This window comes from Plecotus auritus (assembly GCF_963455305.1).
Source record: "Plecotus auritus genome assembly, chromosome: 8".
Taxonomy (NCBI): domain Eukaryota; kingdom Metazoa; phylum Chordata; class Mammalia; order Chiroptera; family Vespertilionidae; genus Plecotus; species Plecotus auritus.
In genome coordinates, this window is record NC_137782.1 from 74128273 (window position 1) to 74145067 (window position 16795).

The window sequence follows — 16795 nt, forward strand, 5'->3', positions numbered from 1 at the left end:
GTCATTTTTGGGGTCATTTTTTTGGATTCTTTTATTTGTGTTTTCCATTTTCTTCTAATTTTTATGAAGCTATTTCTACTGAACACATTTTAAGTATTTGGGTCCAAGGTATAGGAACAAAGCAAAGATTTTAGAAATTTGGGTGTTTTTTTTGTTTGTTTGTTTCTTTTTATATCAGTGGGGTATTCTAGCGTGAATGTTTGGAAATAAATTGGTTTCTTCTATCATATGTATTTATATATATATAATCATATGGCTCTCAATGATTATTTATTATTGTGTATGTATCAATTCCTCCACAAACATATATAATTTTACTTTTTATCTAATTTTGAAGGTAGACCAATGATACTTAATAAATTTCCATTCACTGGTATATTTCTCTCTTTCTCTCTCTCTCTCTCTACACACACACACACACACACACATCACATAATTGAACGTAATTTTTCATAGAAATTGAGAGCATCTAGTCATCTTTTACTCATCATAACTCACATTTGGCATTTTAGAAAGGGAAGTGAGTCTTAGATCTCTGGATCTGGATCTCAGTTGCTGATTGGAGGGTTGTTGAAGAAACAGGATGTGAAAGACTTGTGATAGTATCTCACATAGTAATGATGGGAGGCAGCTAGTCTTTAAATACCGAAAGAAGTATTAAGGTAGAACATTTTGCAACTGAAATTTCCAGGAAATATTGGAGATTTATCCGAAGAAACTCAAGCCTCTTTTAAGACATAGACACATAAAATTTTGATTGGACACAGAGTAAACAAACTGACATTGATTGCATTGCTAAAGTATATCAAATGCATCTTACCAAGAAGAGACAAATCTGGTCTAAGAGAAAGAAGAGTCAAATATTTAAATTTCACTCACAAATTTATGCTGCATCCATTTGTGTATATATGGAATATTCATTGAGCACCTGGTATGCTCCAAGCACCATGTTAGGTACAAGCTCTCAATAGCTCTTCCTGTGCTCTTAATTTACCTTAAAGTAAAGGCCTTGAACTTCTACTTCCTGCTTCTATTTTCTTTGCTACAGATGGGTAGACATGTATAATCTTGTTAATTATTAACTTGGGCCTTGAACTATTAAGAGAGGCATTCTAAGTATGGAAAGAATTCTGCTAAGAATTGGCTATTGATCATCTACCCTTTCAAACTTTTAAAAGACCAGTTTTATTTGCTCATGTAATCCTCCAAAGAATACAGATGTTCTTATCCAAAGCATGAAAACCCCTGGGATAGCTCCATGATTCATTTTTGTACTGAAGTCATAAAGCAAAGAAATTTAAGCTCTAGCAGAATGGTGGAGTTGAAGGGTTAGAGCCCCTAATGATTCAGAGTCAAACTCTGCCACGGTCATTTCTTAGCTATGGAGCAAGTTCCATTCTCAGATTTGGTCCATCGGGATTCCTCCCCTAGGCCTTGTGCTATAGCTAGCCACACCCTGCTTCTCCTTGATCACATTTCTTTCCATGAGGTAAGAAGTCCACAGGTCTGGGGCATGTACCCACTCTCCCTTGTAGACCATGCTCCAGGTAGCCTGGATCAGGATTCCCTGCCAAATTGCCATGATTCTTTTCCAGGGCCTGCAGGGCCCTCCTCTCCCAGTGTATCCTCCTGAGAGTGAATGGCACTGCATGCACCTTTAGGCCTGAAGAGAGGCAACCCTTTGCAGCATAGTAGGTGTGGATAAAGCTTGGGCAGGCGGCCTGGGTTGTCTACAGCTCCTTGTGAGGATATATGGCTTGGACAACGTAAATAAAAGAAAAGGTGAGAGGCCTCACTTGTGTTCTTGCTCTGGCTTCACAGAAATTTGAAGTAGGCTTGAATCTAACAATGGGAAAATTATGTAACCTTTCCAAGCCTCAGTTTCTCCAACTCGATGAGGGTAATAAAAGTGCTCATATTGTTGCTCTTATGATTAAAGATCATGAATATAAAAGGCACATAGTTAGCCCTTATTAAAAGTTCCCACTTTATAACAGTAGAATGTGTTTTTAAAGCATAACCTGACTACAGAAATAGCATCATATACTACTAGTTAGGAAGACTTTAAAGGGAGACTTTCCCATAAAAATTATATAAGAGAAAAAAAAAAGCATAGGATTTCTATATGGAATCCCAGGATATAAAGTTTTCTCATCTGTAAAAAGGGTATAAAAACAATAGCTGCTTAATAATGCTTAATTAGAGCAGACCTGGCATATAGAAAATGTCTAGCAAACATCAGCTATGAGAAGTACAATCATTATAGTAAAAAATGAACCAACATTCATAGTGTCAAATTTGTTTATTTCCATGTCTGATGAAAAGAGAGAAAGGGCCGAAACCGGTTTGGCTCAGTGGATAGAGTGTCGGCCTGCGGACTGAAAGGTCCCAGGTTCAATTCCGGTCAAGGGCATGTACCTTGGTTGCGGGCACATCTCCAGTAGGGGGTGTGCAGGAGGCAGCTGATCGATGTTTCTAGCTTTCTATCCCTCTCCCTTCCTCTCTGTAAAAAATCAATAAAAAATATATTTAAAGAGAGAGAGAGAGAGAGAGAGAGAGAGAGAGAGAGAGAGAGAGAGAAAGGGTTAGCAGGAAACTGAGCTCTGGCAAGTGGACACATACACTGAATTCCTAGAGACTGACCTCCTCTGCATCAAAGTTTAGCTGAGGTTATGACATATGGGGCATGATTAAAACTTTCCCCCACACTTAGTGTGTTTAAGAAGGCTACACCTCATACAAAGGCAGAAAATACATTTTGTGAGGGAGGTGAAGAAAAGAGTATTGAATGTGCTCTGAAAGCATATAGGGGAAGATGATAAGAAAATATCTGGCATATTATGCCCTTCAGAGATAGCTTATCAAAGACTGGGTCAGCTTCATTGGTTTCACAAAATGGTCTTGTTATGGGAAAGTTTTCTAGGGCCAGCCAATCCTGTGACAGTTGTCTGTGGGTTTCACGTTCAAGGAGATTATTGTCTCCAAAGCATCATTTTTAAAGACTTCTATTTTCTGGCAGGGCGTACGTAATCTGATCTATACGTTGTTGTAAAGAGGGCAATGGGCTTTGAATTTCTATAGACATGTGTCAGGCAGCTCAGGCAAAAGGAACCAACTTTGTTGCCTACTTGAGTGACAGAGGCTGAGGTGAAGAGAGGATAGGAAATCTTACCAAGCATAAATGCTTTTAGAGTAAAAGACAGAGATGGAGTAAGACCAAGAGCAGCATCAACACTGAACATTTTCAAGACCAGTAATGAGGTGCTATCTAGTGTTGGATTCCTTAGAAGCAGAGCCTGAGACAGGAATTCAGTGCACATGCCTTATTGAAGAAGTGCTCCCAGGAGAAAGGGAGTGGGGAAGTAGGATGGGCCAGGGAAAGCATTGAGCAAGTAGGTGGTCTCCTCCACAGCTGAGCTTCAGCCTCATCCATTTCATGGGGAGTTCTGGAGCATGAATTACAGTATAGTTGGTCTTACCTTGAAGCAAGAAAACTGGTCTTCTTATTATTATCCTTTAAACTTACTTTCAGTCAATCATTGGTTGTCTCTCCATAGACCTTAGGAGCATGGAGAGTAATATTCCAGGCAAGGTGGAACTGGTTTGGCTAATTGTCCAAATAAGGGACAATGGCAAAATATCCACAGCAGCAGGATAGGTACACCAGCCTGTTAAAGAGGATTAGGGTGGGAAACCAAGAGTGTTCACTACAAGCATTGTGATATGTGATTATATATGTGTGAATGTATGTGGATATGTGTAGATTTAGCTTGGAGATTTAGGATTATGCTTACATAAGATTGTTTCCAGGAATCACAAATGTGTTACAAATATGATTATATTTCTTGAGCTCAATTATGAGTATTAAAAAGATTTATGACAACTCTTTCAAGAGTATCATATTCCTTCTCTGTACAAAACTATATACCCTGGGTCAGCATTTGGCCCTAGTTCTAAAAACCTCAGTGCTTAATCCATAGGATTTTGCTTCATCTTCATTCTAGGGAATGAGCTGAGAACAATGACATTCTTTGGAGTGGAGATGAAGAGGAGGTTTGCATTGAACCTTTGGAGGCACACTGGAGGAGAGATTCTCCACTGACTTAGGGTTAGATGAAAAGAGAGTGAATCCTTTCTCTGTCCTTTCTTAAACTTGGAAAGGCAGGCTGAGGATGTAGGCAGCTTGGATCCATTCTACCTCTTCCCTTTAGCATGAGTTTCAGGAGTTTCATGCCCAGGATTCCTCGGAGTCTATACTTGGGTATGTGATGACAAACAAGTCGAATTGCGATGGGATCCCACGTTTCCAATTTGCCGTGATATTAAACTTTAGTGGCCCCTGATATTGACAAACTGTCTACAAGCTTGCACCTCAGATGGAGACCAATTAGCTATTGCCTTTCCAGTGAACAAGACACTTTTTCTGGTGTGGATAAGCAAAGCTGGTAAAAATATACATATTGTATCTTACAGTAGAAATAAGTGTAGTTCCCTTCCCCCCATTTCAAATGTACATCTAACACAATGAACTAATTGTGGAGCTTTTTAAAGAGGAAAAAGCCAAATCTATCCAACAGCTTGCATTTTACTTTAGTTCCAGAAGTAAATTCAAGAAAAGAGAATAGAAAAGACAATAGGCACTCAATTTTCTATTCCTTAAAACTATTTTATATGTCCAGAGAAATTTTCTTGTGGTCATCTGGGAAAAACACACACACACACACACACACACACACAACACCCAACAATAAAAGAGAACATTTGAGCAATAATGCAGAAAAATATTTTTAAAATATTTTAGCTGTATTAAAAATTTCTCTATCTCATATCTCAGTCTGCCGGATAAACAGATCAACAGGAGATACAGAAGCCACACAACTTGGCAAAACAATATAACTTTTACACTGCAGTTACATAAACAGCCTAACCATTCATTGTGGACTTCTTAATTTACTTGTAATTTAAGTGTCTTTATTACATTTTTTTATTTTATGTGTTCTACTACTAATTCTATTTCTGTTTGGGGCCTGTATTTGTGGGGTATTTTGGACATGTTCATTTAAAAGAAATTAAATACATAAGTTAGGTGTGATTTACCTCTCCCTTCTTCCTTTCCCGAACACCATCTCCACCATCATGCAGTTAGAAGCTGTAACTACTGTACTAACAGTACTGAGCAAGCCATGCCACTCAAGTATCCTGGAAGTCAAGGAAGTAAGGGAACTGGTCTGAAATCTGCTGGGCAGGCTGCTAATCTTCTAGAACTACTTCTGTGTGCCTTGCTCTGGCCAATCAGATGGTAGCAAGTGTGAGAAAAGCAGAAGCTTGAAAGTGTTTGGGCATCGAGACTGGCTTTTTCTTGCTGCTCTTTGGAATGTTGAGACTACCCAGTGAAGAAGCCCAGACTTTGCTGGAGGATGAGGAACCCTTGGGTCAATCATCCCTGTTGCCCCAGTCAACAGCAGACATGTGAGCAAGGCTATCCCAGATCCACCATCTTCCAGCTGACTACAGGAACAATCACTTGAGAGCCCAGACACATCAGCCAAGCTGGTGCAGACCAGACTGTCAGAGTAATGAACTAAATAAATGGTTGTTGTTTCAAGACTATAAGTTTGGGGCTGGTTGAGAGAAAAGTGATACAGCATTGCAAAAACACTAGCCCAAATAATTTCCAAGGTTATTTTGCATCCAGCAACTTTTATTTATCCTTAGGTTACTAGAAAGTTGGATGGATTTTTATCTTATGGTAAATGGGAGGCTCTAGAGTTTTTCAGGTAGTTTGTTCCTTAGGACTTAGCAAACCTAGCACCTCACTAGAGACAAAACCTACCAAAAAAGAATGAGGTGCCACTATGCACCAATCTGTGCTCAGCCAAACTCCTACCCCATTCATTCTTTCACCACACGAGTGAGATTAATAAAGAAATATCACTTGCTAGCATCTTCTGTGCCCCACCTTGGAACAAAGGCCCTGTGAGGGATTCATATCAGACTTGCTCAGCTCATCCATGTTTGTTACAGAACTCACGCTGGGCTGGGCTCGCTGGTTGCTGATGTGACCTCACCAGCAGCAAGGTCAGTGCAAAGCAAGGGTCTAATGGCTAGAGCCCAGAGCTCTAGTGAGAGAGTTGTGACTGGTACAAAGGAAACAGATTACTTAATGAAAGATTCCAGGTCCTTAATCCATCAGACGTGGGCCTTTACCTGCCTGGCACCAGTGTTGACTTGTTAGCTCACACATTCCACCTGGAAGAGTCAGCAGGGAAACCCCAACCCTGATCTGGCTGTGCCTGACCAGAATTCCTGACACATGCAGAGGGCAGAACAATGGAGTCACGCTTGCCAACAGAGGAGATATTTTGATCTTAAGTCACTGGTTCCAGACATTTACTTCTAAGATTTTCTTTGCAGAGTATAAAGGGCATGATGAGGAGAATCAGGAGGTCTGAGTTCTTCTTGCCACCATGGCTGTGTGACTGTGGCCAAGGCGCTGTCTTTTTAAGGTCTCTGTTTTATTACTGGTAGAATGAGGAAGCTAACATGCATTGTCCCTTTGAGGACTGGTAGTATACAATTCAGGGGCATTCAGTACTGTCAAGGCGTAGACTTTCAGGTGGGTCCTTGGACAGAGTTAAGCAAGAGAACTGAAATCTGAGGCAGCTACCAAGAAAGATATTTCTCAAAAAGTTTTTTCACTCTAATCATAGGGTGGCAGCTAGTACCAACCTGGAGGGTTGGTGTTCACAAGAATATAAAATAATAGATTAATCAGACTCCATCTTAAAGAGTTTCCTCTTGGCTTCTCAACAAAATACTCTCCGAGTTTTCCACCTATCTTACTGTCCATGTCTTTTCCAACTCCTTTTCCCTCTAATCCTTGAACAGAAGGGATCCAGCCTTGGTTTTTTGGTCTTTTTCTGTCTACACTACTTTCCTAGATAAGTGGCTTCAACATTGGCTACATGCGTTAAAAAACATCCTAGTGCTTGGCCCACGCCCCAGATACACTACATCACCACTTCTAGAGATGGCACCCAGACATCAGTACTTTTATTTTATTAAAATTTTTTAAAATATATTTTTTTATTAATTTCAGAGAGGAAGGGAGAGAGATAGAAACATCAATGATGAGAGAGAATCATTGATTGGCTGCCTCCTGCACACCCTCTACTGGGAGGATCAAGCCCATAACCCCGGCATGTGCCCTTGGCCGGAATTGAACTTGAGGCCCTTTAGTCCGCAGCTCTATCCACTGAGTAAAAATGGCTAGGGCAACATCAGTACTTTTGAAATCACCCAGGGATTTTAATATGCAGCCAAGAATGAGAACCCATGTCCTGGATCGATGGTTCTCAAAGTGTGGTCCTTGGATCAGCAGCATCAGCATCACCTGGCAACTTGTTAGAAATGCAACTTCTCCAAAACAATTGAATCAGAAACTCTGTGTTGGAGTCTAGCAATCTATTTTAATAAGCTCTCCAGATGGTTATGATGTTCACTCAAGTTTAAGAACCACCTAATATAATTTGGGTTTCTCAACCTTGGCATTCTGACATTTCAGACTAGATGATTCTTTGTTGTAGGGGACAATAACTCTTTGTTGTCCTATGCCTCGTATCCTTGGCTTCTACCTTCTGGATGTCAGTAAAATGACACCTCCTTCCTCCTGTGGGACAATATAAGATATCTCCAGATACTATCGCCAAATATTCCCTGGGTTAAAATCACACTCTGTTAAGACTACTCTTCTAGATGCATATTTATGACAATGGTTCTCAAATTTGGCAGCAGTTTGGAATCACTTGGGGAGATTTAAAAAAATATCCATGTTTAACTCCACTGTAGAGATTCTGATAAAATTGGTTTAGGGCAGTGGTCGGCAAACTGTGGCTCGCAAGCCACATGCGGCTCTTAGGCCCCTTGAGTGTGGCTCTTCCACAAAATACCACGGCCTGGGCAAGTTTATTTTAAAGAAGTGGCGTTAGAAGAAGTTTAAGTTTAAAAAATTTGGCTCTCAAAAGAAATTTCAATCATTGTATTGTTGAGATTTGGCTCTGTTGACTAATGAGTTTGCCGACCACTGATTTAGGGCATAGCTGAGGCATTGAGATTTTTTTTTTTAATTCACCAGGTGAATCAATTCAAGGTGCACCTAAGACTTTGAACAACTAGTATAGATTATCTCATCTAGTTAACATGGCACTAACTACTATTCTTCTGAACTTTGTGTACATATGCAAGTGCCTATTTGACAACTCCCCACTGGATGGCTCAAATCATGTCAAACTTAACATGCCCATGGTGGCCTCCTACTCTAAAGCCTCAGGTAAAAGTTACCTCTGCAGAGAGGCTTTCCTTGGACACTGAAGTTCAAGTCCCTTTCCAAGTTTCTATTTTATCACTCTGTTCAATGTCTTCCTAGCACTTATTGTAATACCCTTTATTTTTACATATTTACTAGTTTACTATCTAACTGATCTCACCCAAAATTAAGCTCCTTAAGTGAAGGAATCTCTCACATCTTATTTATTGCTATACTCTCAGCCTCAGCATAAGTCTTGGAATTAAGTAGCTATTCAATAAATAGCTGCAAAAAGAATGAATGAATGTAGCATGCCCCTGTCCTCAGGAAAAAAACATTTCAATCCAGCTAAGTTTTCTCAGAAAATGCCCAGAGATGCAGAGTGATTTTGGAATAAAATTCAGAATGTGGTCTTAGGGCAAAGTTCACACTAAAGATGATATTCCTGATGCTCCTCCTGCCAGAGGAGGGGATCCGCCATGGTTTCTCCTTTGTGTCCATAGCCTTGGTTTGGGCAAGTGTAGGGAAGTCCTCCCCAGCTATTCAAAGGCATAAGGGCCCTAACAGAGAAATAATGTTCATATCTTAAAGCAGCACTTTTTATCTTATTTTATAACTTTGATGATAAAACAGAATCCAAGGAAAGCTGCTTTGTCCTTGTAAAAGATTTGGACACTTACCTTTAGGTGGTCAGTTACTTCTCTTGGAAGCTGTGTCCCACACACTCTGAATGCTGGCAGCCTCCAGAAGCCTAGCCCTGACTCCTGGCTGCTTCTCAGGAAGGTGGCTGTAGGGCCCACCCTGTGCCCGTGCCTGCCCACCCGGCCGTGGGGCCCCCAGGACCTAGCCTGTATGTGCTCAGGCCTGCCCTGGGGTTGCAGTGCTGTTCCTGGCAAACCCCACTGAGGCTGGGACCACCAATGGTGGGAACCAAAAAAGTGTTGACTACAGGTTAAAATGGCCTTTGGGGCATCAGATTTGCCTCCCCTAGGACTCTGAGTTTCCACAGCAGTGTGTGCACAGTATCCGGGTGGTCTTGTGGAATCTACAGGGAAACATGGCTCTGTGGTGATGCCTTCTGAGCCTTTGTCCTCAGAGCTACCTGGAGTTCTGCCTAAGGAGCCAATGACTGGACGCCTTGACATGGGCTCTGGGTTTCTCACAGGAGGCCCAGCCTCCCTCCATGACATCCCGGGGCAGGTATTTCAGGTCCCCTTGAAGTCTGGAACCCAGGGAAGGATGCCCGGGTGTAGGGGTGGTCCTTCCGGGCTAGCTGGCCTGCCCAGTGATAGGCAGTCAGTGTCCTTTACTGAAACATAGCACTGGGGGAGGCCCTGGAGCCAGGAGGCCCTGGGCGCTTCTTTTCACTGAGCTCAGGGACGTTCCTGACATGGCTGGGCCTCAGTCAGGTTCAAGTGTCCTTAGGCAGCAGGATTTCTGTTGTGATCACAGAGGAAAGGGTAGCCTGAACAGCATCCGGGAATCCCTGGGGGTATCAGGGTGCAGGGCTGGGAAACCCAAGGGGCAGGTCATAGCCCACGGTCACCTCAGCCTGGAGGGCCTGGCAGTCCACACACAAGGACTGGGACTCTGGCTGACACTTCTGCTCAGCCACATAGGTGTGCAACATGTCCTCAAAGTGAGAAAGCCCCGGGAAGCCACGGTAACTGTGCCTCGGCCTGTGGCGGCCTGCAGTGTGGGTGTTGTTGGTCCAGCTTCCCTGAGCTTTCTACCTGTTCCACCTTGTGCTCTGAGTCTGGCAGCCTGGGGACCCATGTGGTCACTCGGTCCTGGTGGTGCCAGCCATGCAGGAACCACCTCTCAGGGGTCAGTCCCCTTGTTAAGTGTTTAAAGCCAAATGATTTCTAGAGTCTCTTCTGATTTTGAGTGCTTCCCGTGGAGACTTTTCTTTCTTCCCACTGTGATGTGGAGAGTACTTCTAAAGATGAATGTCTTACCAATGTCCTAAGGGTTCTTCTGAGTAGAACCACATATTTCATAGTTGAAACTTATTTCAGGATGATCAAAACAATCTTCAAATTCAGGAGAATTTGAAGCTTCTGTAGCATCTACAAAAGATGCAGGGTAATTAAATAATTTAAAAAAATCAACTGTGTTTGGTAATAAAAAGACAAATATTTTAAAAGAGAATATATTCTTTTGGGGGTAAGTGTGCTTTGTATTTTTTAAATATTTTTTTTTTTTTTTTTTTTTTTTTTTAGAGAAGGTTTAGGTTCACAACAAAATTGAGAAAAAGGTACAGAGGTGTCCTATATAACCAGGGCCCCACACATGCTAATCCTCCCCTATTATCCACATTTCCCAACAGTGGGGTACATTTGTCACACTGATGAACTTCCACTGACTCATCGTTATCCATTAGGACTCACTCTTAGTGTGTACTTTATGAATTTTGACAAGTCTATAGTGACATGTATCCACCATTTTGGTATCATGTAGAGTAGCTTCATTGCCCTAAACCTCCTCCGTGCTCCGTCTATTCATACCTCTCCCTCCAGCAACCCCTGCTTTTTTCTTTTTCTTTTTGTCTTCATAGTTTTGACTTTTCCAGAATGTCATAGAGTTGGAATTATACAGCCTTTTCAGATTGCCTTCTTTCATTTTGTAATATGCGTTTAAATTTCTTCCATGTTTTCTCATGGCTTGATAGCTAATTTCTCTTTAGCACCAAATAATATTCCACAGTCTCGTTGTTGTACATTTGCTACATTTGGATAAACATTTATTTATCCATTCATTTACTGGAGGACATTTTTTTTGTCTCTCGGGGTTGGGAAAGGTAAGTGGTGGTGGTAAGAAAGTTTAGGAAGTTAACCAGGCAGTAGGCTTTAAAATAATTTCTGGGCAGTTTTGCTGAATGTGATAGAAAGTAAATAGCTCTGTTGGTCACACATACCCATAAGTTATATCTCCTCATCTATGCTAATTCCATGTCCCTACTAATTCCAGGAATATATGGTTCTCATTCCCACTTCACACCAGTGAGAATGTGCCTATCGTTTTTCTTTCAAAATCTTCCTCACTCTCAATAAACTGACAGATTTATTACTTATAAAATAGTTGATTGATTTAATATGTACTCAAGACACTTGCATTTATTCCTTATTTTTCTATAGATAAAAAAACCTAAGAACCAATACTCTTCATAAGTTTACGTAAAAGACTTTGACAGTGTAGTCTTCTAGTTGAATGCTCTTTCTGACATTTTGGACACACTGTGGCTTCAGTAGACCTGCTCCCTTCTTTGTTCAGAGAACTCACGCGGGCATTCTCATCACTTCTTTTCTCCCAAGGTGTTGTTCCTGCCTAGGAACTTCACACCCTACCTCTGTTCTTGGTCATAGTTCTTCATTCTCCAATGTCCAGGCACAGCCCTTCTTTTCCCAGGAAGCTTTCTTTGGCACTTGCCACCACTGAGTATGCTTTTCCTACCTGACTATGGCAGTATTTATCAATACATCCTCAATAAGTAACAAAAATTAGCCTCTGCTAGATTGAATTCTTGATATTTTATGCCTATTTGTTTTTAATCTCCCACATAAACCAAAATAAAAAAAGGTTCTTGAGGGGAGGTAATATGCCTTACAAAACTGGTTTCTTTCTCTCATTGTTAAAATTTTTATTTTAGAATAATTTGAGATTTATAGAAAAATTGCAAAATCATACAGAGATTATCATAAGTGTTTCACCCAAATGTATGTATGTATGTGTGTGTATATATATATCTGTGTGTGTGTGTGTGTGTGTGTGTGTCTGTGTCTGTGTGGCTAATGTTTTCTGAACTTTTGAGACTAAATTGCAGACATGATGTCTCTTTCACTCCTAAATACGTCACTAGGTAGTTTGTAAAAACAAGGACTTTCTCTTACATAACCATAGAACAATGATCAAAATCAGAATATTCAGAGTGATAAAGATCTATTGTCTAATCTGCAGACTATTCCAATGTTATCAATTGTCCCATTCATTTCCTTTATAGCCAAAGAAAGAGAAATCTGGCCCAGGATCTAGTTCAGGGTTGCTTGATGCATTTAGTTGCCATACCTCTTTTGTCTCCTTCAATCTGAAACTGTTCCCCAGTCTTTCTTGTCTTTCATACTTTGACATTTTTAGAGTATAAGCCAGTCATTTTGTACAATATCCATCAAGATGGATTTTTTTGAGGTTCTTCATGATTAAATGCATGTTATACTTTACTTTTGGCAAGAATATCACAGAACTGATGATAAATCATCCTCAGTACATCATGCCAGGAGGCATTTAATTTCCATTTGTCCTATTAATGGTGATATTATCTTTAGTTACTTGCTTCAAATGGCATCTGCCAGGTTTCTCCACTGAAAAGTTACTCTTTTTTCCTTAATAGTTAAATATCTTATAGGGAAATACTTTGAGTTTATATAAATACTAGAGGCCTGGTGCACAAAATTTGTGCATTTGGGGGGGCGGGGGGGATCCCTCAGCCTGGCCTGCACCCTCTCACAGTCCACAATCTGGGAGCCCTGGGATAGATTGCCCCAAAGAGGTAGGCCCTGCCCACCCACCACAGTCTACAGGTTGGTGGCCTGGGCCTCCTTCTTTGGGGTGATCGTGGAGCCCCTTGATTGATTGCTCCACTGGCCTGTGGCCTGGGCCTCCCTCTGCAGGGCAATCATGGGGCGATGGCTAGTCCCTGACCAATCACATGGTACCTGCCTTAGCTGGCCTGGCACCAGTGGGTGTTATAGCGTGGTCCTCCAGACGGTCGTTCCACTGTTTGTCCGTTTGGTCGATTTGCATATTATGCTTTTATTATTATAGATCCCACTCCTCCCTTTTTTTGATTAATCCTCACCTGAGGATATTTTTCCATTGATTTTTTAGGGAGAATAGAGGGAGGCGGAGAGACAGAGAAAGAGAAACACCAATGTGAGAGAGGCACATCAATTGGTTGCCTCTCACACGAGCCCTGACCAGGGTCAGGGATTGAACCTGCAACCGAGGTATGTGCCCTTGACCGGAATTGTACCTGAGACCCTTCAGTCCATGGGCAACGCTCTATCCACTGAGCCAGACCTGCAGGACCTTTCCTCCCCTTTTTTGAAATAATTTTAAAATAGATCCAGAGATACAGAAGCATGCAACAGACTGACAAATCTCAGAGGTAAGGGTGGGGGTATAACCAAAGAACTTATATGCATATATGCATCCATGGACACAGACAATAGTGCGTAAAGGCCTGGGGAGGGAACAGGAGCAGGAAGGAGAGGGTTAAAGGGGGGGAAAGGGAGACATTTATAATACTTTCAACAATAAAGATACATTTTTAAAAAAGAAAAGTTGCATATGTCATACAGAATTTTAGTACACATTTCTAGTATCCAGCTTCCCTTTATGTTAGCAACATACAGAAATATGGTTCAATTACCAAAATCAAGACATTAACATTAACATAACAGTCTTAACTAACCTATAGATCTTACTTGAATTTCACCTGTTGTTTACTCTAATGCTCTTTCTCTATTCCAGGATCCAGTCAGGGATCCCATATTGCTTTTATTTGTTGTGTCTTCTGAGTCTCCTGTAATCTATGATTGTTCCTCACTTTTTTTTGCTGATTGTTCATGACCTCAACACTTTTAACAAGTGCTGGTTATTTGATCTTTAGACTCTTTCTCAGTTAGGGTTTGTCTGCTGTATTCTCCTGATTAGATTGTATTATTGATTTGTGACAAGAATGCTATAGAACTGACATTATATCGTTCTTGTGCACGATACTGGGGGAAGAAACATCATCATACTGATGTCTTATTGATGGTGATGTTAACCTTGATTGGTTAAGGTGTCATATGCTGGTTTTCTCCATGTAAAGTTCCTATTGTAACTGATCAATATCTTGGGGGAGATATCCAAATATATTGTTTCTCCCCAAACTTCCCCCATTGAGTTTACACCCATTGGTGGATTTTGCCTGCAACAATTAGTACTGTGGTCTTTCTAATGGTGATTTTGTCTGATAATTTTGTTTCTCAATAATTTTTACCCACTAGTTTTAGCTTCCATTGATAATTCTTGACTGGAACAATTATTACTATGGTGATTGTCAAATGGCCATGAAATAAATCTTCAATCTTGCTTCTGAATAAATGATGAGCATGAATTTTCCAGAAGCATATACTAGAGCTAGTAAATTCTTATTGTTAACTGTGTATCCACTGATTCTATTTTGTGCCCTCCTAATACTAGACTCTAATTTCTTGATGGTCATTAAAACCATGACTGCTTTGGAAAGAACTATTACCTCAGAGGAATTATTAAGATAATTCTCTGGGGCTATACCAAATCTTTGTAATTTTGTATGTAGTTTCTACCTTAATTGGGTGTTAGGCATAATAATAGCAAATACTGACATTTGTTTAGCACCTTATAATTTTGAAAGCAATACTTAAAACACATTGAAATATATTATTTGTTGTGTCCACAGGCCAGATTTGGCTTACTGGCATTTGCAAATATCTTTTTGTAGACTTTTTTCTCCATTTTCTAAGTCTTTTTTGGTGGGAAGGATGGGAAGAGTAGGGAACACTAGCTTGTCATAACAAATATCACCAACACCTCAATCTCAACAGCTTAACACAATACAAGTTTATTTTTGTATTGTATTTTTTTTACAATGTAGATGTTCTTGATCAGTGAACCTTCCACAGGGTCATTTAAGGACCCAGGCTCTTATACTGTGACTTCCATAGGGGCCTCTTAGTTGGCTGGATTCTCTGCTTTTGAATGGCAGATGAGAGAAGAAGCAATTTGGAGAATTACTGGGGAAGTTCTTATGGCCAGGCTGGAAATGGCGTATAGCACCTCTACTTACATTCCATTGACTGGAACCTGGTCACATGGCCACTTTTACTGCAAGGGAAACTGGGAAATGTAGTTTGTCTGTATGCCCAGGAAGTAGATGAAATAGTTTTGTTGAAACTTAGCAGTTTCTGACATAGTTTTTATTTTTGGAGGTTATCACATGGCACTATTAAGCCCATAACTTAGCACAGAGGAAATTAATTAATGTGTTGTGTTGAATGCATCAGGTATATTGGAACATTTGTGGCATTAATTTATAGAAAGAAGGCTTCCTAACTTTTTAATTCCAACTGGCTTTGCAGCGACCTTCCCATTTCCACCAATAGCTCTCAGCCTCTTGAATACACTGTCTCTAAGAAATTTTTACTCCAATAAATTATTAAATCAATCTGTCCTCCACCTAAGTGGTATTCCTACACCTCTAGGAAAAAGTCCTGAATCACTCAACTCCAAATCAGCATAGAAGAGCTGAAGGAATCAGAAGCATCTCTAAGATGGAACCGCAGATCCATCATAGAAGAAGAGGAGGGCCTTTGGGGAAGAAACCTCTCTCTTGCCTAATTTCTTCCAGGAAAAAATGGCAAAGTCAAAACAGTTGGAATCCTACCATTTAGGGAAAAAATGAACTTTTAAGTAGATCATGTTTAAAAGCTCATTAGCAATAGCATGACTAATTCATCCCTCCTTAGACAGAACAGAAGTGCAGTCTCTTTGAAATTGTACCTCCTTCAAGTTAAATATCCCCATCACTATCCACATAATAAAGAAATACCAATCACTTCTATCACCTGTTGAAAGAGGCCAAAACCCCTAGCAATTTGGGCAATGAACATCCTTACTAACATCCTCACTACTTACTAGAGAGCCTCATTCAAGAAACCTATTGCAGAGAGAGGTGAGGCAAACCTATTGAAGGGATAATGGTAAAATTCTTACAACTTTCGATGCTTTATTTTAAAGGAGCAGGATTCTCAATAGGAATTGCATAACATTATACCCTGAGAGAAGCTTAAGAAAATTAAAAATCTAGCGCAGTATGGAGTTTTCTTTATCAGAAAAGGGTCATTCCAAGTATCATTGGTAGAATTAGTAGTTTGTGAATCAGAAAGATGTTAAAGTAATGTGACAGGGAAAATGTTTTCAGCTGAACATTATTTCCTACTAGAGGCCTGATTCACGAAATTCCTTCCCCTGGCTGCCAGCACCGGCTTCCTTCCGGCACCCGGGACCTGGGCTTCCCTCGCAGCCCTGGCTTCGTCTAGAAGAATGTCTGGTCTAATTAGCATATTACACTTTTATTATTATAGATGATTGATCCTAGCTGCAAAGTTTTCTGCCCTCAGGAACTTATGGCAGGGTTGGCACTGCCATCCCCACTGTCTGGACAGGCAGAAACACACTGGGGCTCTGTGCTTTTCTCTTTTGAGGCACAACAACATCATCATATTATTAAAAAGAAGTTGGGCTTTCCTTGTTTAATCTACATCTAGTTCTGTAATTGATGTGAAATGTGAGTTTTACGGTTAGGGTTCAACTGCCACATGACCTCCCAGCTTCCATTGAGTCATGTCATCAAACTGCCCTTTCCCATTATTATTATTTATTGTCCCTTAAACTTAGCAAGCAAAA